This window comes from Rutidosis leptorrhynchoides, chromosome 11 (genome assembly GCF_046630445.1).
Source record: "Rutidosis leptorrhynchoides isolate AG116_Rl617_1_P2 chromosome 11, CSIRO_AGI_Rlap_v1, whole genome shotgun sequence".
NCBI classification, from domain to species: domain Eukaryota; kingdom Viridiplantae; phylum Streptophyta; class Magnoliopsida; order Asterales; family Asteraceae; genus Rutidosis; species Rutidosis leptorrhynchoides.
Window position 1 is genome coordinate 32,087,858 of NC_092343.1, and position 24,429 is coordinate 32,112,286.

Sequence of the window (24,429 nt, forward strand, 5' to 3'; positions counted from 1 at the left end):
ATACAAATGAGGTTTAAGACGAAATCAAGTGGCAAACTTGAAGAATTGTTTAGTTTCATATGTTATATTCAATATTTTAATTCATTTTAATTGTCCAATGTTATTAGTCCACAGTCGATAGTCCACAGTTGACAGTGCAATCATTCATATATAGTTTAATATATAATATTTGAATTAATTAATACGTATCGTGACCCGTGTACATGTCTCAGACTCGATCACAACTCAAAGTATATATATTATTATAAAATCAACCTCAACCCTGTATAGAGAACTCGATCATTACTGCATATAGAGTGTCTATGGTGATTCCAAATAATATATATAGATGTGTCGATATGATATGTCAAAACCTTGTATACGTGTCCCGATATTTAAAGTGCGTAAAATAAATAACAGAAATTAAATGACGATAAATAAAGTGCGTAAAGTAAATAACAGAAATTAAATGACAATAAATAAAATTGCGAGAATATAAATTGCGATAAAATAAATTGCGATAAATAAATTGCGATAAATAAAATGTAATACGGAATTAACAGTTAGCTAGGAACAGTTAGCTAGGATTTTGTTAGCGTGGTTTCTTAATAAAATTTAATATTGTTAATTAGTCTGTTTCTAATCAATTTTTATTGTGTCCATTATTTCTTCATTATGCCACTTGTTGGATTCTGATAGGTCAAAATTCAAATATGAAATTGAATTTGAATGAAAATAGTTATTCTTTGGTGAACGGATAAGTATCCCGGTGGTTGTAAATAGGATAGTGAATAACTGTTGAATCAGATTCGAAGAATATACAGTGTAACTTATTAATGTGAAATTTAAATATTCCTCGGGTATTACCTACCCGTTAAAATATTTTTATTATTAACAGTTTGTACAAAAGAATTTTTAATTACAATCTTTATGAAAACATATATATATATATATTTTCTTCAGATGTAATCATGAATTTAATGAGTTAACATGATATTAAACTCATTTAGTTTTCAGTTGGAACTAGAATAAATAATCTCTAAAACATTAGAGATTACATAATCACCATGTCGAACGAAGATAACTGATGTAGAATGTCATGTAGAATGATGATTATACTCGAGGTATAGATTGAGATGTTGAGGCATGTGATATTGAAATTTGGGTTGTTGGTGGTGCTGTTGGTGCCGGTGATTTGGATGAAGCTGGTACGTTTTGCACCATATTTTTCAAGACTACAACTTATGCGCGAAGTTCGTTAACTTCTTCTATTACACCGGGATGATTGTCGGTTCGGACGAGCGGATGAATGAGGTTTAGAATCTGAGATAGTATATGATCGTGATGAGATACTTTGGAAATGAGAGAGAAAATGGTGTCTCGAACAGGTTCGCCGGTAAACGTTTTAGGTTCATTGTCAAGAGGTGAATTTGGTTAGTGAAAATGATCGCCTTCTTCGCGTTTCCATTGATTAAGTCGACTACGAACCCATCTCCAATTCATTCAGAATAGATGATGGCTAATTGATCGATTCATTCCGGTTACTCTGCTTTCGGAGCTCGAGTGGAAATCCATATCGAAATAGCTGTCGGAATAACTATCGAAATAGCTATCGAAATCTGATGGACTCGAACTGGTTGAGGCATTCATCTCGTACGATCAGATGAAGGATTTTCGATAAGAAATAGATTATAGGATGTAGATTAGTACCCTGCAATACATAATTTACATATGCATATATAATACTAAAATCCCATAAGCTACGGAGGAATCTACGGAAGCTGTCAGGCAAAGGTAACAATAACAGATATGCTAAGATATGAATTTAACTATACACTGTCTATGCAATAAAGGCAGTAAGACGTGTCTTAGACTTTAAGGATGATAAGCAAATAATTTTTCGACACTAAATGATAAGCAAAACTTTTGACATGCAAACACGGTCGAAGTCCAGACTCATTAATGCATTCTAACGACTAACAGTTAGACTCACTAATGCAAGACCTGGTTCGCTAAGACCACCGCTCTGATACCAACTGTGAAGACCCGTCCTAATCCATCCGGACGAAGTCCATATCGATTATAAACGATTCACAACAGTTGATTACATCGCGAGGTACTTGACCTCTATATGATACATTTTACAAACATTGCATTCGTTTTTGAAAAGACAAAATTTCATTACATCGAAAGTTGACAGACATGCATACCATTTCATAATATATCCAACTATAATTGACTTGATAATAATCTTGATGAACTCGACGACTCGAATGCAACGTCTTTTGAAATATGCCATGAATGACTCCAAGTAATATCTATAAAATGAGCAAATACACAGCGGAAGATTTCTTTCGTACCTGAGAATAAACATGCTTTAAAGTGTCAACCAAAAGGTTGGTGAGTTCATTAGTTTAACTTAAACAATCGTTTCCATCATTTTAATAGACCACAAGATTTCAGATTTCCATTTCTCATAAACATACGTCCCATGCATAGAGACAAAAATATCATTCATATGGATTGAACACCTGGTAACCGACATTAACAATATGCATATATAAGAATATCCCCATCATTCCGGGATCCTCCTTCGGACATGATATAAATTTCGAAGTACTAAAACATCCGGTACTTTGGATGGGGCTTGTTGGGCCCGATAGATCTATCTTTAGAGTTCGCGTCAATTAGTAGATCGGTTTACTAATTCTTAGGTTACCAAGCAAAAAGGGGCATATTCGGCTTCGATCATTCAACCATATAATGTAGTTTCGATTACTTGTGTCTATTTCGTAAAACATTTATAAAAATTGAGCATGTATTCTCAGCCCAAAAATATAAAGGGTAAAAAGGCAAATGAAACTCACGATACTGTATTTTGTAGTAAAAATACATATGACGTCATTGAACAATGCAGGGTTGGCCTCGGATTCACGAACCTATATCAATTGTGTATATATTAATACGTATAATGTAAGTTACAAAATTTCATTTATTAATATGTATTATTTATATATTATAGTTTTGTAGAATTTATTCTAACCTTTATTTTAAAACGTATACTTATATTATATTTTAAGTTATATTTTATATATATATATCGATTTTATGTATATATATCTATAATGATTTACGTTTATATAAATAGTGACATTAATATATTTATATACATATATTTGTGGTTAGTATTGTATTTATGAAATTTTATTAGTTTGTTATGTGAATTATTAATACAATCCTAGTATATACCATAAGTATATATATATAGTGTACAAAAGATTTATTTGTTAAAATAATAATTTAGATAATAATGATTTACTAATAATAATAATAATTTTATTAATAATGATAATACTAAAAGCAAAAAAAATGAAAATGATAACTGTTAATGATACTAATAATAATAACTCTAAAATAATATTAATACTAATACCATACTTATGTTAATAATAAGGGTTCTAATATTTATAAAATGATAAATGATAATCATAATAATACTAGTAAATATTAATGATGATACTGATAAATATGATATTATTAATTGTAAATGTACTGATGATACTATTATTTATAAACCGGTACAAATTCTAATATTGATGATAATAATATATTTTTATTTCCTTCATAATAATAATAATGATAATCATAATCATAATCCTAATGATGATAAAATACTAAAATGATAAGTTTATTACTAATAATAATATTATTAATACCTATCATAATAATAATAGTAATGTCTATAATACTTTCAAATATGATAACAAGTATGATACTAATAATAACAATAACAATAACAATAACAATCAAAACAATCACAATAATAATAATAATACTAATAATAATTAATATATAATAACAATAATAAAATTAGAAAAGAAAACTACCTCACATGAAAAGAGTTTCAAAAAAAAAAAAAAAAAGAAACTACCGTCCTCTGGACTCGATCTCGTGACCACATGCTCACACGCAAACACTCTCGACCATCCCACCAATTCTGATTCTCTGTACTAATATCGAATTTAAATTTTATATATAAACTGTTTTTCTTCTATTCCTCTTCTTCTCCACAAGTCTCATGGATTCAACAAAACATCAATAACCAAAAAAAAAAAATCGGGGTTCCCTTTAAAGCTTCAAAACATTACAGAAAAAAAAATAATTTGGGTTCTAAAATAAAATAAAAAAAATACTAAAGGCCTACTGCAGCGTCGGTTCTTGGAACAAAAAAAAATTGATTTCGTAATAGATAACATTATAGATAATGTTTATAATACGAAATAGTTTTCTAAACATGTATAAAAACTACTGGAATCGTCAATTTGATCAGAAACATATACACGAACGCGAATTTGTCTCAAGAACAATTGTTGACTTTTTTTAAACTAAACTTTGACTTCAAAATTCAAGATCGATATAAAGATTTGAGAGTTGAGATTTTGCAGATAGATTCAAAGAAAGATTTCTAACCTTTCTGCATTTTTAGATTTTAAAACTTTATTCGAAATTGAATTAAGAGAAAAAAAATTGGAGCGTGCAGAGAAGAAGAAAAAAAAAATATCGCTGTGCTCTTTAATCCCATTGGATTTCCTTTTTATTTGATTTGCAATTATACATAATCATGTTGTAATAATAGAGATCGGTTGATAAAAAATGGAGAAAATGTCAACACAGGTTCACGAGTTGGGAGCAGGAAAGAAACAAAAAAAATAATAATAATAGAGATAAAGGATACAGAGGTCAAGCGTATAATATAGATCCCTACTGTTTTTTTTTAATTAATAATAATAATATATAATAACAATACTATTAATATCTAATAATATTAATAAAATTAATAATAATGATAAATATAATATTAATGATAATAATAATTGTAAAAATGATAATAATAATAATAATAATAATACCATACTAATTATGATAATATTAATATTTTATCGATAATAATAATATTAGTAATAATAATCTAATTTATACATCCAATTTCATCTTTATATGATATAAAGTGATATTATGAATACAAATATTGATATTTGACGATACAAATAACATTACTACAACAACTATATTTGTATTTAAATTTAATTTATTAATATCATCTATTATTATGTAATATTTAATAATTATGTAATATGTATTGTAACATATACTGAATATTATATATTTATGCATTTTAATATAAATATATTATAATATTTATTTACATACTAATTATATTATACTTATGTATGTAATTATGAAAAATATAAATGTTTTATATATGTAAGTATTATATATATTTATTAAAATAGTACATTATTTCATCATAGATATATTATAAATTTCTACATATACATAATATAATAATTATGTATAAAATCATATATATATATATAGTTATATTTATGTATATATGTATACTACCATATATATAAAATCATGTTTTAAATGTTGAGTAGATGATTAATTATGTATATTAAACAATTAACTACAAAGTATAACATTGTACATTTAATATTTTGATAACGTTGGTAAAATATGTTTGAATCATTTATATACAATATACTATATATATTCAAAATGAAAATCTTTAGTTATTAAATGTTATCTTTTATAATAACAAAATTACTTAATAGTTCATTAATACTAATATAATTAGTTTTATATATAATTATTTATATTTACATTCTTAGTTACAATTAAAGGTTCGTGAATCGTCGGAAATAGTTAAAGGTCAAATGTTATCATGAAATAGTTCAAACATAATGAGACTCGGTTTAATAGACTTTGCTTATCGAGTCGAATCATATAAGATTATGTTTAAATTTTGTCGGAAATTCCCGGGTCATCACAATATAGCTTCTATCCGCACCCGAATCAAATAAAACGTAAGCAGATTTATTGTCAATAAGAAACGTACCCATAACAAGCTCCGGGTCTTCCTGTGCCTCTGCCGCATTAATATTAAAAACTCTTCCGCGGCCTTGTCCATTCGTGTTCTCCTGGTTTGGGCAATTTCTAATAATGTGGCCCGGTTTTCCACATTTATAACAAACTACATTGGCATAACTTGCTCCGACACTACTTGCTCCGCCATTACTCGTTCCGACACCATTTGTGTAGTGACCCGAACTTTTCCATGTTTATATATATTAATTGAGATTGATATTTACATGATTAAATGTTTCTAACATGTTAAGCAATCAAACTTGTTAAGACTTGATTAATTGAAATATGTTTCATATAGACAATTGACCACCCAAGTTGACCTGTGATTCACGAACGTTAAAACTTGTAAAAACTATATGATGACATATATATGGATATATATATAGTTAACATGATACTATGATAAGTAAACATATCAATAAAGTATATTAACAATGAACTACATATGTAAAAACAAGACTACTAACTTAATGATTTTTAAACTAGACATATATGTAACGATTATCGTTGTAAAGACATTTAATGTATATATATCATATTAAGAGATATCATACATGATAATATCATGATAATATAATAATTTAAAATCTCATTTGATATTATAAACATTGGGTTAACAGCATTTAACAAGATCGTTAACCTAAAGGTTTCAAAACAACACTTACATGTAACGACTAACGATGACTTAACGACTCAGTTAAAATGTATATACATGTAGTGTTTTAATATGTATTTATACACTTTTGAAAGACTTCAATACACTTATCAAAATACTTCTACTTAACAAAAATGCTTACAATTACATCCTCGTTCAGTTTCATCAACAATTCTACTCGTATGCACCCGTATTCGTACTCGTACAATACACAGCTTTTAGATGTATGTACTATTGATATATACACTCCAATGATCAGATATTAGCAGCCCATGTGAGTTACCTAACACATGTGGGAACCATCATTTGGCAACTAGCATGAAATATCTCATAAAATTACAAAAATATGAGTAATTATTCATGACTTATTTACATGAAAACAAAATTACATATCCTTTATATCTAATCCATACACCAACGACCAAAAACACCTACAAATACTTTAATTCTTCAATTTTCTTCATTTAATTGATCTCTCTCAAGTTCTATCTTCAAGTTCTAAGTGTTCTTCATATATTCTACAAGTTCTAGTTACATAAAATCAAGAATACTTTCAAGTTTGCTAGCTCACTTCCAATCTTGTAAGGTGATCATCCAACCTCAAGAAATCTTTGTTTCTTACAGTAGGTTATCATTCTAATACAAGGTAATAATCATATTCAAACTTTGGTTCAATTTCTATAACTATAACAATCTTATTTCAAGTGATGATCTTACTTGAACTTGTTTTCGTGTCATGATTCTGCTTCAAGAACTTCGAGCTATCCAAGGATCTGTTGAATCTAGATCCATTTTTCTCTTTTCCAGTAGGTTTATCCAAGGAACTTAAGGTAGTAATGATGTTCATAACATCATTCGATTCATACATATAAAGCTATCTTATTCGAAGGTTTAAACTTGTAATCACTAGAACATAGTTTAGTTAATTCTAAACTTGTTCGCAAACAAAAGTTAATCCTTCTAACTTGACTTTTAAAATCAACTAAACACATGTTCTATATCTATATGATATGCTAACTTAATGATTTAAAACCTGGAAACACGAAAAACACCGTAAAACCGGATTTACGCCGTCGTAGTAACACCGCGGGCTGTTTTGGGTTAGTTAATTAAAAACTATGATAAACTTTGATTTAAAAGTTGTTATTCTGAGAAAATGATTTTTATTATGAACATGAAACTATATCCAAAAATTATGGTTAAACTCAAAGTGGAAGTATGTTTTCTAAAATGGTCATCTAGACGTCGTTCTTTCGACTGAAATGACTACCTTTACAAAAATGACTTGTAACTTATTTTTCTGACTATAAACCTATACTTTTTCTATTTAGATTCATAAAATAGAGTTCAATATGAAACCATAGCAATTTGATTCACTCAAAACGGATTTAAAATGAAGAAGTTATGGGTAAAACAAGATTGGATAATTTTTCTCATTTTAGCTACGTGAAAATTGGTAACAAATCTATTCCAACCATAACTTAATCAACTTGTATTATATATTATGTAATCTTGAGATACCATAGACACGTATACAATGTTTCGATCTATCATGTCGACACATCTATATATATTTCGGAACAACCATAGACACTCTATATGTGAATGTTGGAGTTAGCTATACAGGGTTGAGGTTGATTCCAAAATATATATAGTTTGAGTTGTGATCAATACTGAGATACGTATACACTGGGTCGTGGATTGATTCAAGATAATATTTATCGATTTATTTCTGTACATCTAACTGTGGACAACTAGTTGTAGGTTACTAACGAGGACAGCTGACTTAATAAACTTAAAACATCAAAATATATTAAAAGTGTTGTAAATATATTTTGAACATACTTTGATATATATGTATATATTATTATAGGTTCGTGAATCAACCAGTGGCCAAGTCTTACTTCCCGACGAAGTAAAAATCTGTGAAAGTGAGTTATAGTCCCACTTTTAAAATCTAATATTTTTGGGATGAGAATACATGCAGGTTTTATAAATGATTTACAAAATAGACACAAGTACGTGAAACTACATTCTATGGTTGAATTATTGAAATCGAATATGCCCCTTTTTATTAAGTCTGGTAATCTAAGAATTAGGGAACAGACACCCTAATTGACGCGAATCCTAAAGATAGATCTATTGGGCCTAACAAACCCCATCCAAAGTACCGGATGCTTTAGTACTTCGAAATTTATATCATATCCGAAGGGTGTCCCGGAATGATGGGGATATTCTTATATATGCATCTTGTTAATGTCGGTTACCAGGTGTTCACTATATGAATGAATTTTATCTCTATGTATGAGATGTATATTGAAATATGAAATCTTGTGGTCTATTATTATGATTTGATATATATAGGTTAAACTTATAACTCACCAACATTTTTGTTGACGTTTTAAGCATGTTTATTCTCAGGTGATTATTAAGAGCTTCCGTTGTCGCATACTTAAATAAGGACGAGATTTGGAGTCCATGCTTGTATGATATTGTGTAAAAACTGCATTCAAGAAACTTATTTTGTTGTAACATATTTGTATTGTAAACCATTATGTAATGGTCGTGTGTAAACAGGATATTTTAGATTATCATTATTTGATAATCTACGTAAAGCTTTTTAAACCTTTATTGATGAAATAAAGGTTATGATTTGTTTTAAAATGAATGCAGTCTTTGAAAAACGTCTCATATAGAGGTCAAAACCTCGCAACGAAATCAATTAATATGGAACGTTTTTAATCAATAAGAACGGGACATTTCAGTTGGTATCCGAGCGTTGGTCTTAGAGAACCAGAATTTTGCATTAGTGTGTCTTATCGAGTTTGTTAGGATGCATTAGTGAGTCTGGACTTCGACCGTGTTTACTTGAAAAATGATTGCTTAACAAATTTTGTTGGAAACTATATATTTTTAACATGTGAATATTATGTGATATATTAATCTCTTAACGCGTTTGATATTATGTGATAGATGTCTACCTCTAGAACAAGTCCCATTGACTCACCTAATAATAATGAAGAGTCAAATGTAAATTGGAATGATTCGTGGACTGATTCACAAGTTCCCGAAGAGGAACCGGAAGAAGAGTCGGAACCGGAAGAAGAATCGGAACCGGAAGAAGAATCGGAACCGGATGAAGAAATAGAACCGGTGGGGGAAATAATAAAACGGTTAAGTAAAAGAAAATCCTCAACCAACCGACCAAGGTTAATTATGGTCAATGGTGTTTCCGCCAAGGAAGCAAAATATTGGGAGGATTACCAATTCTCCGATGAATCGGATTCCGACGAGAATTCCGATGATGTTATAGAAATTACCCCAACTGAATTTAAAAAGACAAAAGAAAATAATAAGGGAAAGGGCATAAAAATAGAGAAATCTAATTCCAACCCCGATGAACTTTATATGTATCGTCAACCCCCGAAGTCCTTAAGTTGTAACAATGACCCGGGAACCTCTAAACCACCAGGTTTTTCTAAACCAATGTGAAAAACGACGGCTCGTATTAGGGGAACATCATATATCCCTAGAAACTTGGCAAAACGAACCAAAACCGAAGAAGAAGAAACAAGCGAGTCGAAATAAGATAGTTGTATTCGTGTGGTGTAATATATGTAATATAGTGTGCTTATGCTTTATGATATATGTAAAAATTGCTTGTATTAATAAGTATTTTTTTTATGAATCTAACTCTTGTCTATTTTACAGTATAAAAACACAAAATGGATAGACAACCCAATATTTTAAGAGACCTACCTGGAGACATGATTGATGAAATCTTGTCTAGAGTCGGTCAGAATTCTTCGGCACAACTATTTAAGGCGAGATCAGTTTGTAAGACATTCGAAGAACGTTCCAAGAATACCTTGGTTTATAAAAGGCTTTCGTTCGAAAGATGGGGGATATCACATTGGGAAATTCATAAGTTACGATGTGTTTACTTTGACGCATATATTGCGGGGAACCCAAATGCTATTTTACACAATGGGTTAAGAAATTATTTTGACTCAATATATCCGAATATTGGACTTCGTGATTTAGAAAAAGCGGCTAACATGCAACATAAAGAAGCATGTTATGCTTACGGATTAGTAATGTTCGCTTCTCACCAAAGTGAGAACAAGAACATCGGGCTACAACTATTAAACAAAACGTTCCCACAAGTGACGGAGTCGGTAATTGGGGTAAGAAATGAGGTTTTTAGATTGTTACGGGGCTGTTGGACATTACGTAACCCTCGTCCCTTTGACGACGTTACAACACGCTGTCTTATCAACGGCCATAATGGTTATGTTCCACAAGACCAAGGATGGGAAGTAATCCTAGTAAAACCAGAATGCATGACTTGTTTCTGGACGTATGAATTACGTGTCTTTATTGCCTTTGCTGAACGACTTGTGTACTAGCTAGAATTATATTCACAACCATCTTGTATCAAATTTATTGTGTACTATATTTCATGCTATATGTAAAATAAGCGGTATTGTAAGTTTGTAAAATATTGTGTAAAAGTTTGAACGCGAAATATTATTATAATCAGTTTTTCATATAGAATTGTAGTAGTTGAATTGTATATTAGCTACTAATTATGAACTTAACGGGTAGGTACTACCCGAATTTAAACTTATAAAACGCTAATATGAAGAAAAAGCTTTTATAAATGAGTTCATATTATGCTACGAAATACTATTAACTACTCTTAATATTCTGTATGATTAACTTGTTCCATTTGACTATTTTGAAGGAAATGGCACCGACTACTCGACACACCGTGAATATGAATGAAGAGGAATTCCGTACTTTTCTAGCTTCAAACATAGCCGCAGTACAGGCTGCGCTACATACCAACAATAACCTTGGATCTAGTAGTACAGGAAATCATGTAGGATGCACCTACAAAGAATTCACTGCCTGCAAACCTTTGGAATTTGATGGAACCGAAGGACCGATCGGATTGAAACGGTGGACCGAGAAGGTCGAATCGGTGTTTGCCATAAGTAAGTGTACTGAAGAGGACAAAGTGAAGTACGCTACACATACCTTCATAGGTTCTGCGTTAACATGGTGGAATACCTATCTAGAGCAAGTGGGACAAGACGATGCGTACGCACTACCGTGGTCAGCATTCAAGCACTTGATGAACGAGAAGTACCGTCCTAGAACCGAGGTCAATAAGCTCAAGACAGAACTTAGAGGGTTACGAACCCAAGGATTTGATATTACCACGTACGAAAGACGATTCACAGAATTGTGCCTATTGTGTCCGGGAGCATTCGAAGATGAGGAAGAGAAGATCGACGCATTTGTGAAAGGATTACCGGAAAGAATCCAAGAAGATATAAGTTCACACGAGCCCGCCTCCATACAACAGGCATGTAGAATGGCTCACAAACTAGTGAACCAGATTGAAGAAAGAATTAAAGAACAGACTGCTGAAGAGGCCAATGTGAAGCAAGTCAAAAGAAAGTGGGAGGAAAACGGTGATAAGAATCACCAATACAACAACAACAGCAATTACAACAATAATCGCAACAATTATCCCAACAATCGCAACATCAATCGCAACTACAACAATCATCCCAACAACAATAATAACCGCAACAACAACAACAATCAGAAGCAGCTATGCCAAAGGTGTGAAAAGTATCACTCGGGGTTCTGCACCAAATTTTGCAACAAGTGTAAAAGAAATGGTCATAGCGAGGCGAAGTGTGAGGTCTACGGACCAGGGGTTAATAGAACGAAAGGAACAAATGGTGTCGGAACGAGTAATGGCGGAGCAAGTAGTGTCGGAGCAAGTTATGCCAATGTAGTTTGTTATAAATGTGGAAAACCGGGCCACATTATTAGAAATTGCCCGAACCAGGAAAACACGAATGGACAAGGCCACGGAAGAGTTTTCAATATTAATGCGGCAGAGGCACAGGAAGACCCGGAGCTTGTTACGGGTACGTTTCTTATTGACAATAAATCTGCTTACGTTTTATTTGATTCGGGTGCGGATAGAAGCTATATGAGTAGAGATTTTTGTGCTAAATTAAGTTGTCCATTGACGCCTTTGGATAGTAAATTTTTACTCGAATTAGCAAATGGTAAATTAATTCCAGCAGATAATATATGTCGGAATCGAGAAATTAAACTGATTAGCGAAACATTTAAGATTGATTTGATACCAGTAGAGTTAGGGAGTTTTGATGTGATAATCGGTATGGACTGGTTGAAAGAAGTGAAAGCAGAGATTGTTTGTTACAAAAATGCAATTCGCATTATACGAGAAAAAGGAAAACCCTTAATGGTGTACGGAGAAAAGGGCAACACGAAGCTACATCTTATTAGTAATTTGAAGGCACAAAAACTAATAAGAAAAGGTTGCTATGCTGTTCTAGCACACGTCGAGAAAGTACAAACTGAAGAAAAGAGCATCAATGATGTTCCCATTGCAAAAGAATTTCCCGATGTATTTCCGAAAGAATTATCGGGATTACCCCCACATCGATCCGTTGAATTTCAAATAGATCTTGTACCAGGAGCTGCACCAATAGCTCGTGCTCCTTACAGACTCGCACCCAGTGAGATGAAAGAACTGCAAAGCCAATTACAAGAACTTTTAGAGCGTGGTTTCATTCGACCAAGCACATCACCGTGGGGAGCTCCTGTTTTGTTTGTCAAGAAGAAAGATGGTACATTCAGGTTGTGTATCGACTACCGAGAGTTGAACAAACTTACCATCAAGAACCGCTACCCACTACCGAGAATCGACGACTTATTTGATCAACTACAAGGCTCGTCTGTTTATTCAAAGCTTGACTTACGTTCCGGGTATCATCAAATGCGGGTGAAAGAAGATGATATTCCAAAGACTGCTTTCAGAACACGTTATGGTCATTATGAGTTTATGGTCATGCCGTTTGGTTTAACTAATGCACCAGCTGTGTTCATGGACCTTATGAACCGAGTGTGTGGACCATACTTTGACAAGTTTGTCATTGTTTTCATTGATGACATACTTATTTACTCAAAGAATGACCAAGAACACGGTGAACATTTGAGAAAGGTGTTAGAAGTATTGAGGAAGGAAGAATTGTACGCTAAGTTTTCAAAGTGTGCATTTTGGTTGGAAGAAGTTCAATTCCTCGGTCACATAGTGAACAAAGAAGGTATTAAGGTGGATCCGGCAAAGATAGAAACTGTTGAAAAGTGGGAAACCCCGAAAACTCCGAAACACATACGCCAGTTTTTAGGACTAGCTGGTTACTACAGAAGGTTCATCCAAGACTTTTCCAGAATAGCAAAACCCTTGACTGCATTAACGCATAAAGGGAAGAAATTTGAATGGAATGATGAACAAGAGAAAGCGTTTCAGTTATTGAAGAAAAAGCTAACTACGGCACCTATATTGTCATTGCCTGAAGGGAATGATGATTTTGTGATTTATTGTGACGCATCAAAGCAAGGTCTCGGTTGTGTATTAATGCAACGAACGAAGGTGATTGCTTATGCGTCTAGACAATTGAAGATTCATGAACAAAATTATACGACGCATGATTTGGAATTAGGCGCGGTTGTTTTTGCATTAAAGACTTGGAGGCACTACTTATATGGGGTCAAAAGTATTATATATACCGACCACAAAAGTCTTCAACACATATTTAATCAGAAACAACTGAATATGAGGCAGCGTAGGTGGATTGAATTATTGAATGATTACGACTTTGAGATTCGTTACCACCCGGGGAAGGCAAATGTGGTAGCCGATGCCTTGAGCAGGAAGGACAGAGAACCCATTCGAGTAAAATCTATGAATATAATGATTCATAATAACTTTACTACTCAAATAAAGGAGGCGCAACAAGGAGTTTTAAAAGAGGGAAATTTAAAGGATGAAATACCCAAAGGATCGGAGAAGCATCTTAATATTCGGGAAGACGGAACCCGGTATAGGGCTGAAAGGATTTGGGTACCAAAATTTGGAGATATGAGAGAAATGGTACTTAGAGAAGCTCATAAAACCAGATACTCAATACATCCTGGAATGGGGAAGATGTACAAGGATCTCAAGAAACATTTTTGGTGGCCGGGTATGAAAGCCGATGTTGCTAAATACGTAGGAGAATGTTTGATGTGTTCTAAGGTCAAAGCTGAGCATCAGAAACCATCAGGTCTACTTCAAAAATCCGAAATCCCGAAATGGAAATGGGAAAACATTACCATGGATTTCATCACTAAATTGCCAAGGACTGCAAGTGATTTTGATACTATTTGGGTAATAGTTGATCGTCTCACCAAATCAGCACACTTTCTGCCAATAAGAGAAGATGACAAGATGGAGAAGTTAGCACGACTGTATTTGAAGGAAGTCGTCTCCAGACATGGAATACCAATCTCTATTATCTCTGATAGGGATGGCAGATTTATTTCAAGATTCTGGCAGACATTACAGCAAGCATTAGGAACTCGTCTAGACATGAGTACTGCCTATCATCCACAAACTGATGGGCAGAGCGAAAGGACGATACAAACGCTTGAAGACATGCTACGAGCATGTGTTATTAATTTCGGAAACAGTTGGGATCGACATCTACCGTTAGCAGAATTTTCCTACAACAACAGCTACCATTCAAGCATTGAGATGGCGCCGTTTGAAGCACTCTATGGTAGAAAGTGCAGGTCTCCGATTTGTTGGAGTGCAGTGGGGGATAGACAGATTACGGGTCCGGAGATTATACAAGAAACTACCGAGAAGATCATCTAAATTCAACAATGGTTGAAAACCGCCCAAAGTCGACAAAAGAGCTACGCTGACATTAAAAGAAAAGATATAGAATTTGAAATTGGAGAGATGGTCATGCTTAAAGTTTCACCTTGGAAAGGCGTTGTTCGATTTGGTAAACGAGGGAAATTAAATCCAAGGTATATTGGACCATTCAAGATTATTGATCGTGTCGGACCAGTAGCTTACCGACTTGAGTTACCTTAACAACTCGCGACTGTACATAACACTTTCCACGTCTCGAATTTGAAGAAATATTTTGCTAAAGAAGATCTCACTATTACGTTAGATGAAATCCAAATCAACGAAAAACTTCAATTCATCGAAGAACCCGTCGAAATAATGGATCGTGAGGTTAAAAGACTTAAGCAAAACAAGATACCAATTGTTAAGGTTCGATGGAATGCTTGTAGAGGACCCGAGTTCACCTGGGAGCGTGAAGATCAGATGAAGAAGAAATACCCGCATCTATTTCCAGAAGATTCGTCAACACCTTCAACAGCTTAAAATTTCGGGACGAAATTTATTTAACGGGTAGGTACTGTAGTGACCCGAACTTTTCCATGTTTATATATATTAATTGAGATTGATATTTACATGATTAAATGTTTCCAACATGTTAAGCAATCAAACTTGTTAAGACTTGATTAATTGAAATATGTTTCATATAGACAATTGACCACCCAAGTTGACCGGTGATTCACGAACGTTAAAACTTGTAAAAACTATATGATGACATATATATGGATATATATATAGTTAACATGATACTATGATAAGTAAACATATCATAAAGTATATTAACAATGAACTACATATGTAAAAATAAGACTACTAACTTAATGATTTTTAAACGAGACATATATGTAACGATTATCGTTGTAAAGACATTTAATGTATATATATCATATTAAGAGATATTCATACATGATAATATCATGATAATATAATAATTTAAAGTCTCATTTGATATTATAAACATTGGGTTAACAACATTTAACAAGATCGTTAACCTAAAGGTTTCAAAACAACACTTACATGTAACGACTAACGATGACTTAACGACTCAGTTAAAATGTATATACATGTAGTGTTTTAATATGTATTTATACACTTTTGAAAGACTTCAATACACTTATCAAAATACTTCTACTTAACAAAAATGCTTACAATTACATCCTCGTTCAGTTTCATCAACAATTCTACTCGTATGCACCCGTATTCGTACTCGTACAATACATAGCTTTTAGATGTATGTACTATTGGTATATACACTCCAATTATCAGCTCTTAGCAGCCCATGTGAGTCACCTAACACATGTGGGAACCATCATTTGGCAACTAGCATGAAATATCTCATAAAATTACAAAAATATGAGTAATCATTCATGACTTATTTACATGAAAACAAAATTACATATCCTTTATATCTAATCCATACACCAACGACCAAAAACACCTACAAACACTTTCATTCTTCAATTTTCTTCATTTAATTGATCTCTCTCAAGTTCTATCTTCAAGTTCTAAGTGTTCTTCATATATTCTACAAGTTCTAGTTACATAAAATCAAGAATACTTTCAAGTTTGCTAGCTCACTTCCAATCTTGTAAGGTGATCATCCAACCTCAAGAAATCTTTGTTTCTTATAGTAGGTTATCATTCTAATACAAGGTAATAATCATATTCAAACTTTGGTTCAATTTCTATAACTATAACAATCTTATTTCAAGTGATGATCTTACTTGAACTTGTTTTCGTGTCATGATTCTGCTTCAAGAACTTCGAGATATCCAAGGATCCGTTGAAGCTAGATCCATTTTTCTATTTTCCAGTAGGTTTATCCAAGGAACTTAAGGTAGTAATGATGTTCATAATATCATTCGATTCATACATATAAAGCTATCTTATTCGAAGGTTTAAACTTGTAATGACTAGAACATAGTTTAGTTAATTCTAAACTTGTTCGCAAACAAAAGTTAATCCTTCTAACTTGACTTTTAAAATCAACTAAACACATGTTATATATCTATATGATATGCTAACTTAATGATTTAAAACCTGGAAACACGAAAAACACCGTAAAACCGGATTTACGCCGTTTTAGTAACACCGCGGGCTGTTTTGGGTTAGTTAATTAAAAACTATGATAAACTTTGATTTAAAAGTTGTTATTCTGAGAAAATGATTTTTATTATGAACATGAAACTATATCCAAAAATTATGGTTAAACTCAAAGTGGAAGTATGTTTTCTAAAATGGTCATCTAGACGTCGTTCTTTCGACTGAAATGACTACCTTTACAAAAATGACTTGTTACTTATTTTTCTGACTATAAACCTATACTTTTTCTGTTTAGATTCATAAAATAGAGTTCAATATGAAACCATAGCAATTTGATTCACTCAAAACGGATTTAAAATGAAGAAGTTATGGGTAAAACAAGATTGGATAATTTTTCTCATTTTAGCTACGTGAAAATTGGTAACAAATCTATTCCAACCATAACTTAATCAACTTGTATTGTATATTATGTAATCTTGAGATACCATAGACACGTATACAATATTTCGACCTATCATGTCGACACATCTATATATATTTCGGAACAACCATAGACACTCTATATGTGAATGTTGGAGTTAGCTATACAGGGTTGAGGTTGATTCCAAAATATATATAGTTTGAGTTGTGAGCAATACTGAGATACGTATACACTGGGTCGTGGATTGATTCAAGATAATATTTATCGATTTATTTCTATACATCTAACTGTGGACAACTAGTTGTAGGTTACTAACGAGGACAGCTGACTTAATAAACTTAAAACATCAAAATATATTAAAAGTGTTGTAAATATATTTTGAACATACTTTGATATATATGTATATATTGTTATAGGTTCGTGAATCAACCAGTGGCCAAGTCTTACTTCCCGACGAAGTAAAAATCTGTGAAAGTGAGTTATAGTCCCACTTTTAAAATCTAATATTTTTGGGATGAGAATAAATGCAGGTTTTATAAATGATTTACAAAATAGACACAAGTACGTGAAACTACATTCTATGGTTGAATTATTGAAATCGAATATGCCCCTTTTTATTAAGTCTGGTAATCTAAGAATTAGGGAACAGACACCCTAATTGACGCGAATCCTAAAGATAGATCTATTGGGCCTAACAAACCCCATCCAAAGTACTGGATGCTTTAGTACTTCGAAATTTATATCATATCCGAAGGGTGTCCCGGAATGATGGGGATATTCTTATATATGCATCTTGTTAATGTCGGTTACCAGGTGTTCACTATATGAATGAATTTTATCTCTATGTATGGGATGTATATTGAAATATGAAATCTTGTGGTCTATTATTATGATTTGATATATATAGGTTAAACCTATAACTCACCAACATTTTTGTTGACGTTTTAAGCATGTTTATTCTCAGGTGATTATTAAGAGCTTCCGCTGTCGCATACTTAAATAAGGATGAGATTTGGAGTCCATGCTTGTATGATATTGTGTAAAAACTGCATTCAAGAAACTTATTTTGTTGTAACATATTTGTATTGTAAACCATTATGTAATGGTCGTGTGTAAACAGGATATTTTAGATTATCATTATTTGATAATCTACGTAAAGCTTTTTAAACCTTTATTGATGAAATAAAGGTTATGATTTGTTTTTAAATGAATGCAGTCTTTGAAAAACGTCTCATATAGAGGTCAAAACCTCGCAACGAAATCAATTAATATGGAACGTTTTTAATCAATAAGAACGGGACATTTCAATTTGTTCCTTTCGTTCTATTAACCCCTGGTCCGTAGACCTCACACTTCGCCGCGCTATGACCATTTCTTTTACACTTGTTGCAAAATTTGGTGCAGAACCCCGAGTGATACTTTTCACACCTTTGGCATAGCTGCTTCTGATTGTTGTTGTTGTTGCGGTTATTATTGTTGTTGGGATGATTGTTGTAGTTGCTGTTGTTGTTGTTGTTGTTGTTGTTGTTGTTGTTGTTGTTGTTGTTGTTGTTGTTGTTGTTGTTGTTGTTGTTGTTGTTGTTGGGCCGTTTGTTGTAGTTGCGATTGTTGAGATAATTGTTGCGATTATTGTTGTAATTGCTGTTGTTGTTGTATTGCTGATTCTTATCACCGTTTTCCTCCCACTTTCTTTTGACTTGCTTCACATTGGCCTCTTCAGCAGTCTGTTCTTTAATTCTTTCTTCAATCTGGTTCACTAGTTTGTGTGCCATTCTACATGCCTGTTGTATGGAGGCGGGCTCGTGTGAACTTATATCTTCTTGGATTCTTTCTGGTAATCCTTTCACAAACGCGTCGATCTTCTCTTCCTCATCTTCGAATGCTCCCGGACACAATAGGCACAATTCTGTGAATCGTCTTTCGTACGTGGTAATATCAAATCCTTGGGTTCGTAACCCTCTAAGTTCTGTCTTGAGCTTATTGACCTCGGTTCTGGGACAGTACTTCTCGTTCATCAAGTGCTTGAATGCTGACCACGGTAGTGCGTACGCATCGTCTTGTCCCACTTGCTCTAGATAGGTATTCCACCATGTTAACGCAGAACCTGTGAAGGTATGCGTAGCGTACTTTACATTGTCCTCTTCAGTACACTTACTTATGGCAAACACCGATTCGACCTTCTCGGTCCACCGTTTCAATCCAATCGGTCCTTCGGTTCCATCAAATTCCAAAGGTTTGCAGGCAGTGAATTCTTTGTAGGTGCATCCTACACGATTTCCTGTACTGCTAGATCCAAGGTTATTGTTGGTATGTAGCGCAGCCTGTACTGCGGCTATGTTTGAAGCTAGAAAAGTACGGAATTCCTCTTCATTCATATTCACGGTGTGTCGAGTAGTCGGTGCCATTTCCTTCAAAATAGTCAAATGGAACAAGTTAATCATACAGATTATTAAGAGTAGTTAATATTATTTCGTAGCATAATATGAACTCATTTATAAAAGCTTTTTCTTCATATTAGCATTTTATAAGTTTAAATTCGGGTAGTACCTACCCGTTAAGTTCATACTTAGCAGCTAATATACAATTCAACTACTACAATTCTATATGAAAAACTGATTATAATAATATTTCGCGTTCAAACTTTTACACAATATTTTACAAACTTACAATACCGCTTATTTTACATATAGCATGAAATATAGCACACAATAAATTTGATACAAGATGGTTGTGAAGATAATTCTAGCTAGTACACAAGTCGTTCAGCAAAGGCAATAAAGACACGTAATTCATACGTCCAGAAACAAGTCATGCATTCTGGTTTTACTAGGATTACTTCCCATCCTTGGTCTTGTGGAACATAACCGTTATGGCCGTTGATAAGATAGCGTGTTGTAACGTCGTCAAAGGGAAGAGGGTTACGTAATGTCCAACAGTCCCGTAACAATCTAAAAACCTCATTTCTTACCCTAATTACCGACTCCGTCACTTGTGGGAACGTTTTGTTTAATAGTTGTAGCCCGATGTTCTTGTTCTCACTTTGGTGAGAAGCGAACATTACTAATCCGTAAGCATAACATGCTTCTTTATGTTGCATGTTAGCCACTTTTTCTAAATCACGAAGTCCAATATTCGGATATATTGAGTCAAAATAATTTCTTAACCCATTGCGTAAAATAGCATTTGGGTTCCCCGCAATATATGCGTCAAAGTAAACACATCGTAACTTATGGATTTCCCAATGTGATATCCCCCATCTTTCGAACGAAAGCCTTTTATAAACCAAGGCATTCTTGGAACGTTCTTCGAATGTCTTACAAACTGATCTCGCCTTAAATAGTTGTGCCGAAGAATTCTGACCGACTCTAGACAAGATTTCATCAATCATGTCTCCGGGTAGGTCTCTTAAAATATTGGGTTGTCTATCCATTTTGTGTTTTTATACTGTAAAATAGACAAGAGTTAGATTCATAAAAAAAAAATACTTATTAATACAAGCAATTTTTACATATATCATAAAGCATAAGCACACTATATTACATATATTACACCACACGAATACAACTATCTTATTCCGACTCGCTTGTTTCTTCTTCTTCGGTTTTGGTTCGTTTTACCAAGTTTCTAGGGATATATGATGTTCCCCTAATACGAGCCGTCGTTTTCCACATTGGTTTAGAAAAACCTGGTGGTTTAGAGGTTCCCGGGTCATTGTTACAACTTAAGGACTTCGGGGGATGACGATACATATAAAGTTCATCGGGGTTGGAATTAGATTTCTCTATTTTTATGCCCTTTCCCTTATTATTTTCTTTTGCCTTTTTAAATTCAGTTGGGGTAATTTCTATAACATCATCAGAATTCTCGTCAGAATCCGATTCATCGGAGAATTGGTAATCCTCCCAATATTTTGCTTCCTTAGCGGAAACACCATTGACCATAATTAACCTTGGTCGGTTGGTTGAGGATTTTCTTTTACTTAACCGTTTTATTATTTCCCCCACCAGTTCTATTTCTTCATCCGGTTCTGATTCTTCTTCCGGTTCCGATTCTTCTTCTGGTTCCGACTCTTCTTCCGGTTCCTCTTCGGGAACTTGTGAATCAGTCCACGAATCATTCCAATTTACATTTGACTCTTCATTATTATTAGGTGAGTCAATGGGACTTGTTCTAGAGGTAGACATCTATCACATAATATCAAACGCGTTAAGAGATTAATATATCACATAATATTCACATGTTAAAAATATATAGTTTCCAACAAAATTTGTTAAGCAATCATTTTTCAAGTAAACACGGTCGAAGTCCAGACTCACTAATGCATCCTAACAAACTCGATAAGACACACTAATGAAAAATTCTGGTTCTCTAAGACCAACGCTCGGATACCAACTGAAATGTCCCGTTCTTATTGATTAAAAACGTTCCATATTAATTGATTTCGTTGCGAGGTTTTGACCTCTATATGAGACGTTTTTCAAAGACTGCATTGATTTTAAAACAAACCATAACCTTTATTTCATCAATAAAGGTTTAAAAAGCTTTACGTAGATTATCAAATAATGATAATCTAAAATATCCTGTTTACACGCGACCATTACATAATGGTTTACAATACAAATATATTACAACGAAATAAGTTTCTTGAATGCAGTTTTTACACAATATCATACAAGCATGGACTCCAAATCTCGTCCTTATTTAAGTATGCGATAGCGGAAGCTCTTAATAATCACCTGAGAATAAACATGCTTAAAACGTCAACAAAAATGTTGGTGAGTTATAGGTTTAACCTATATATATCAAATCATAATAATAGACCACAAGATTTCATATTTCAATACACATCCCATACATAGAGATAAAAATCATTCATATGGTGAACACCTGGTAACCGACATTAACAAGATGCATATATAAGAATATCCCCATCATTCCGGGACACCCTTCGGATATGATATAAATTTCGAAGTACTAAAGCATCCGGTACTTTGGATGGGGTTTGTTAGGCCCAATAGATCTATCTTTAGGATTCGCGTCAATTAGGGGCATATTCAATTTCGATAATTCAACCATAGAATGTAGTTTCACGTACTTGTGTCTATTTTGTAAATCATTTATAAAACCTGCATGTATTCTCATCCCAAAAATATTAGATTTTAAAAGTGGGACTATAACTCACTTTCACAGATTTTTACTTCGTCGAGAAGTAAGACTTGGCCACTGTTGATTCACGAACCTATAACAATATATACATATGTATTAAAGTATGTTCAAAATATATTTACAACACTTTTAATATATTTTGATGTTTTAAGTTTATTAAGTCAGCTGTCCTCGTTAGTAACCTACAACTAGTTGTCCCCAGTTAGATGTACAGAAATAAATCGATAAATATTATCTTGAATCAATCCACGACCCAGTGTATACGTATCTCAGTATTGATCACAACTCAAACTATATATATTTTGGAATCAACCTCAACCCTGTATAGCTAACTCCAACATTCACATATAGAGTGTCTATGGTTGTTCCGAAATATATATAGATGTGTCGACATGATAGGTCGAAACATTGTATACGTGTCTATGGTATCTCAAGATTACATAATATACAATACAAGTTGATTAAGTTATGGTTGGAATAGATTTGTTACCAATTTTCACGTAGCTAAAATGAGAAAAATTATCCAATCTTGTTTTACCCATAACTTCTTCATTTTAAATCCGTTTTGAGTGAATCAAATTGCTATGGTTTCATATTGAACTCTATTTTATGAATCTAAACAGAAAAATTATAGGTTTATAGTCGGAAAAATAAGTTACAAGTCGTTTTTGTAAAGGTAGTCATTTCAGTCGAAAGAACGACGTCTAGATGACCATTTTAGAAAACATACTTCCACTTTGAGTTTAACCATAATTTTTGGATATAGTTTCATGTTCATAATAAAAATCATTTTCTCAGAATAACAATTTTTAAATCAAAGTTTATCATAGTTTTTAATTAACTAACCCAAAACAGCCCGCGGTGTTACTACGACGGCGTAAATCCGGTTTTACGGTGTTTTTCGTGTTTCCGGATTTTAAATCATTAAGTTAGCATATCATATAGATATAGAACATGTGTGTAGTTAATTTTAAAAGTCAAGTTAGAAGGATTAACTTTTGTTTGCGAACAAGTTTAGAATTAACTAAACTATGTTCTAGTGATTACGAGTTTAAACCTTCGAATAAGATAGTTTTATATATATGAATCGAATGATGTTATGAACATCATTACTACCTCAAGTTTAGTAGGTAAACCTACTGGAAGTGACAAGAAATGATCTAGCTTCAAAGGATCTTGGATGGCTTGAAAGTTCTTGAAGTAGGATCATGACACAAAAACAAGTTCAAGTAAGATTTTTACTCGAATTAAGATAGTTTATAGTTATAGAAATTGAATCAAAGTTTGAATATGAATATTACCTTGAATAAGAAAGATAACCTACTGTATATAACAAAGGTTTCTTGATCTTAGATGATTACTTGGAATGGATTAGAAAGCTTGGAAGTAAATTAGTAAACTTGAAGGGATTTTTGAAGTGTTCTTGAAGTGTTCTTCCTA